This window comes from Lampetra fluviatilis, chromosome 29 (genome assembly GCF_964198595.1).
Source record: "Lampetra fluviatilis chromosome 29, kcLamFluv1.1, whole genome shotgun sequence".
In the NCBI taxonomy this organism is placed as follows: domain Eukaryota; kingdom Metazoa; phylum Chordata; class Hyperoartia; order Petromyzontiformes; family Petromyzontidae; genus Lampetra; species Lampetra fluviatilis.
In genome coordinates, this window is record NC_136303.1 from 4962684 (window position 1) to 4968683 (window position 6000).

Sequence of the window (6000 nt, forward strand, 5' to 3'; positions counted from 1 at the left end):
CCATATGAGAACCTCACCTCTCCAACTCGGCAGCAACGCTGCTGGGCATTATCAAAGTATGCCAGTGGCTGCAAATTGTATAAAAAAGGCTCCCGTGACAACATATACAGAGAATAATCAGGCCATTGTCATCCATCATTACCATCTCTCGGACTAACACAAATTTGGATTACTAAAATATGAGAACAATAAGTATCAGTAATAGCCCTTCTTCAATTTATTACAGAACTACTAGTATTTGCGACTTATTAAAATGATGTAGTGGACCCATTATATTTAACTGTTCAACGTCACTTTTTTAATTCAAGACGGGCTTCAAGCCTGAACACGGACAGCCCTGTTGCTCTGTACTGCACACAAACATCAAGAAATATATTTATAGAATGTCAGAGTTTTGCTCAGCTCTTTGAAAATAATGTTCACAAGTGGTGAAATGTTGACTACCTTGCCTGGTATGAAGGAGGTCGTGGGTTCAATCCTGACCCTGATACCTGTATATTTGGAGTTTGCACATTCTTCCAGTGGTCGCGTGGATTTTTTTCCAGGTCCTCTGTTTTTTCCCTTCACATTAAGAAATGTGCGTTTAGAGCATTTGGACGCTATAAATTTCCCGCGATAAGCAACTTCGTTGAGTTGTCATTTGTGGCCAGGTCACTTCTGAAAAAGCAGCTAATAGCTCAGTGGGCCTTATACCTCGTAAAATAAAAAAAATATTTATTTTCAACTAGAAATGCATGTGTGGCCTTGCATCTGTGGTCGGTGCTCATGTACTAATGGGGTGTCCTTCCAGAGCCGCGGTTGCAAACGGAGGGGGGCATGCCCCCCCCCCCGCCCGCCCCTGGGAGGGTGCAGGACCTGACGTTACGGGGAGTCACGGGAGGACGCTGAGGTTGCGAACATTTCTTTTTTGTCTTTCCAGAGAGCTTAATTGAGAAGCTATGCGCGGAGAAGCAGGCATAACCTTCACATGAGACGAACGCTGAAGGGAAAGGGGAGCGAGGAAGACAGAGTGGGAAATGAAGTAGGAGCCCAAAAAGATAATTGGGAGAGAAAAAAAGGAATGGAGGGGGGGAGGGTTATTACCGATGATTTGAAAACAGTTGATCTATGCAAACAAGATGTTTACAAGGATGTATTGATGCAGATGAGTGGCCTCCCAATTACTGCTCACCAGCAGGGTTTATTCCTGTTTCTCAGCTGGTTATCACCTGGTTTTAAATAAGAGAAATCGCGTGATTGATTTGATTCGCAGTAAATGTATGAAACAGCATGGCACCCTTAACACGGTTTGTGTCCGCAACAAAGTGTTTGTTTTTTCATACTTAATTTGGAGCTTTCGTGACTGCAGGAATTACTCTTTGGTTCTTTTGGTAAAGTCACGTATAAAGATAAAATAATAAAATTACATTCAATACTAGCATACGACGTTTCGATTGCAACACAAGCAATCGTCATCAGGTATAAATGAAATAGAAACACAAATCTAGTATACTTAGAAGTGTAATGTAATACAATAGAGAGTCGGATAACATAACAGTCAACACCATACCTATATGTCTCTGGTTCTGTGTTTTATCTCTCTCTCAAATTTAGCATTCTCAGGAAGAACGTAATCAACCAGGTAGGGTGTTGACTGTTATGTTATCCGACTCTCTGTTGTATTACATTACATTTCTAAGTATACTAGATTTGTGTTTCTATTTCATTTATACCTGATGACGATTGCTTGTATTGCAATCGAAACGTCGTCTGCTAGTATTGAATTTATTATTTTATCTTTATACGTATTTGTTTTTTCGTTTGTTTTGCTGCACGTTGTGTTTACAATCTTAGCGCCACGGCTTACGAACAAAGTCAGTCTCTCCAACACCTCCAACAATGTTTCCCCAACCAATCAGGATACACACTTCCGTGCCCCGCTGCACAATTTTTTCACGCGCAGACGACGAGTGAACGGCGAGGGCAAGGTGGACTTGACGCCTGGTTGAGGAGACGCTCGATTCTAACTCACGCCGGGACGTTTAAAACAAAAAAACCCCCCAAAACACTCCTGTACGAATTTTGATTTCAAGCTTTCGTGACTGCAGGGATTCATATTCTTGGTTCTTTCGGTAAAGTCACGTAGAAGGGAAACAATAAAACAATTAAATTATAAAACAATAAAATTCTCACGACGTTTCGACTGCAACACAAGCAATTATCGTCAGGTGTGAAAAACACAACAAGAAAAAGAATATGGACTCCTGTACGAGTCAAACTCTCGCAGCACATGGCTGAAAGCGCACGTTTTTTACTGAACGGGTCACTGAGAGCATTTCAGCTGCTTCTGTGATGTTACTCGACACTAAGCACCCTTCCAAGCCCCCTGCGCCTCGACCGTGGTTAACACATGATTGAATGAGCAATAAATAATTAATGATTTAAATATACGAAGATCCACCACTGGATCCACAACGAAACATAAACCACGGCAACACATGGTTCAACTGCTGTGATGAGTAAGCAGCCTCAGGAGCGAATACAACACGAATCAACAGCTGTCACCACTACCACTATCAGTGCAGGAATCACCACAGCAGCATAACAAAATATATAAGTTCAATTGTCAATCCAATGCAGGATGAGGGCCTCTCCGTGGCGTGAGGACCGTGGCATTTATGCGACCATACTTCACCACGCCGGTTAGTGCCGGTTAGTGAAGGCGGGGAGCACAGGTGTGGGAGCAATGCACATTACTGCCACCCGTAATCTAATACAATTATACAGCATAGTATTAAGATAAACTGTTAACTATGTCATGTTGTTGGCCTATCACTTTATCATATTATTTTAGTGATTTTACAAGTGATGGTTAAACACTATACGAAATGCACGTTTCGATTTTGAAGACTAATATCCAACCAAATGCATCACAAATGTCAACTGGAATAAAATGAACCTTGTCTAAAAATGTGTCACCTCTAAATTGTCTCTAGAAAGCAAAATTAAATCGGGGGTTTGTTAAAATGAAAGCAAAATCCTCTCAAAATAAAATGCAAAAAAAATGTAAGCTTCTAAATAAGCCACATTTCAAAACACACTGCACAAAGCAAGCGCGTTGCTTCGTTGTGACTGCCACTGTTATTTTTTATTTACATGCATAAGAAAGTTGCATGCAAATTTAATGAACCCACGAGGAGGAGGAGGAATTCCGTCAGGAAAGTGTTGGCGTTGGACCCTACGGTTTGATATCATCCTCTGGGTACAATTTCTGCCGGCAATGCATCATCACCATAACTTTACAAACAAACACCGGCCCCTTTTAACAATATTAATGGTTCGAAAATACTCGCACAAGCTTGTAATCTTGTGTAGCATATTCAGCCACCCAGTTAATTGTGTTGGAAAAACACAAGCTTAATGATGCATCTCAAACTTAACCGCACTGCCTCTGCTTTAGCCATAAGCGCTGGGTAAACTATTTACCGACTGTAGCTGTTATGACTTGCCCTTTACAAATATTCAACATCGATCAAATCAATCATTGTTTAAAGTTTAAAGAGGTCTCGATTAGAGGCAAAATGCCTTTTTAAAAATAGCATCCTTTATATAAATCAATAGCAGAACTCATAATTTAACAATTAAAAAATGCTAAAGGTTTGGCCTAATTACCTCTGTGTGATGAAATGTTGATTGTATATTTGACGGTTAAATTTCTCAAAATAAAGTTTTGCCCACGAAAAGCCACTCTAATAAATCATGCACACACATTAATCAATACAGTTCTATAAGCGTCAATTGCCCAATTACTTATTTTTCCAGTCACCCCCATTAATCTGGTGATATCCCGTATTAAAGAACTGCACGGAATGAGCGCTTTACGGAAATTACAACACACCCCGTACATTTTAACCCCTTAAAATAATTACACGATACAGTGGAACGGTTTTTGTGAACGTATTTTTCGATTTTTTTTTGAGTAAATGTGTGTTTTGTAAAGTCTACTCAAGACTACTTAAACCGTTGTCTGGTTAAAGTGAACGCGTAAGGGAGATGGAACGTACCCACGTCACGCCAGCGCTGATATCCGTCGATTCAACAGACGACCTTCACTTGCGAGAACGCTCCCAGTCCACAACAACCGCCCACTCTGTAAAAGCACAAATACTTTGCTATAAGTGTACGGAGAGAGATTTTCGGTATTTGTTTGTTATTTCTTACGTTAAAGAGTCATACCTGCTGTGGTTGGATTTGGGAGTATTTGCTCAATAATTTTAAATATTTGTTCCACTCCCCCCCCACCCCACACACATTTTCAAAAATGTTTCAACTTTAAAACAGTTGGGGCCTCTTGAAACAAAATCCGATTTTCATTTCTAGATTAAAATATCTATAAACATATTTCATTCGGCTGAAATGTGAACCATTTTTAACAACGTATCTTTTTACTGTAAGCATAAGGAACAATAAACTCATGGCATAAAATACAATGGGTACTCAAGTTTTGCCACTGATGCGTTTTGTGCATGGTTGTCAACATGGAAGTGTTAACATATTGACCACTACAAAACTAAACTATTTTTTATTTTACCAGCTAAGGCTCACTGAGCTATATAGATCATTTTCAGAAGTGACCTGCCCACAAATGGATAGCCGAACTAAATGGCTTATCACGGAGAAATTTAGAGCAGCCAAATACACTAAACGCACGTTTATAAATGTGGAGGGAAAAACTGGAGGACCCAGAGAAAAATCCATGCGACCACAGGCAGAGACACACAAACCCCAAATATACAGGCCTCAGGGTCGGGATCGAACCCACGACCCCCTGAGAGTTAACATCTCGCCACCACGGCGCCCCAATGCCATTGGCAACACAAATCCTTTAATACAACCTCCTTGCCGGTTCTCAGCTCCCGATAGCTAATCCATATGCAGTCCTTGATCATTTGTGTACCCCCCAGATGGTTGCTGTGGCCCCCTAAGGGGTCCCCAGACCCCTAGCTGTGAAGACCCCTACACCTCCCCTCACCACCCTCCCCAGCCTCCCCCACCGCCCAATCTAATTAATGTAACGGGAGTCCATGCTATGAATCTGTAAAGGCAGAAGGGGGCTATACTTGCCTGTAGAGGACAATTAAATGTTTACATCACACAGCAAAATACAACCCAAAGTGAGCAGCTGCGTGATAATGGCATTCATCATAATATTCATAATTTGTTGCAATTCATTGTTATCTACTCTGGCAGGGTAGATAACATTCAACGCACCTTGCATTCGGAGACCGGTACATATGCAACAAAAACGAGGGACGAAAGGCAAACAGCCACACCGAGCAATCCTTTCACCCAGCAGCGGATTTTATTTTAAGGCCCCGGTGTTGCCGCAAGAGGAGGAGCCGTCATCCATTTGTGCCGACGAGCGTTAATTAGCGCTCAAGCACTTGACAAGGACAAAAGTTCAGCCACTTTTCTGAAAGTGGCTCCGGTGTTTCGGGCAGAAACGCTAACCACCCCACTCGCCCCCCCCCCGGCGCCAACCCAACGAGGTGGCCTTCTCTGCTGACCTCCTGTCGCCTCCACACAGCCAAAGGCAGATTCCTCCCTCGCTCTGCCTCAGCCATCCACATAGCCACTGCATTGGTATTCATCTTCTTGGTTCTTTCGGTAAAGTCACGTAGAATGGAAATAATAAAATAATAAAAATAAAACATAATAAAATAATTCTCACGACGTTTCAGCCACAACGCAAGCAGCCGTCCTCAGGTGGAGAACAGGTCTGTCCACCTGAGGACGGCTGATGTTCTCCACCTGACGGCTGCTTGCGTTGTGGCCGAAACGTCGTGAGAATTATTTTAGGATGTTTTATTTTTATTCTTTTATTATTTCCATTCTACGTGACTTTACCGAAAGAACCAAGAAGATGAATCCCTGCAGTCACGAAATCTTTAAATCGAAAAAATGCATTGGTATTGTTGTTTCGATTTAAAGCTTTCGTGACTGCAGGGATTCATCTTCTTA

The 6000-nt window shown here is 41.8% G+C and overlaps 1 long non-coding RNA gene across 1 annotated transcript in view; it reads right to left on the reverse strand.

Moving 5' to 3' along the window:
- Window positions 1-4115, reverse strand: part of LOC144943059 (uncharacterized) — a 68627-nt gene extending 64512 nt beyond the window's left edge. The window contains exon 1 of the long non-coding RNA XR_013639444.1: window positions 4044-4115. This is a non-coding gene — a long non-coding RNA (uncharacterized LOC144943059). The remainder of the gene's footprint in view (window positions 1-4043) is intronic.
- Between the last annotated feature and the right edge of the window lie 1885 nt (window positions 4116-6000).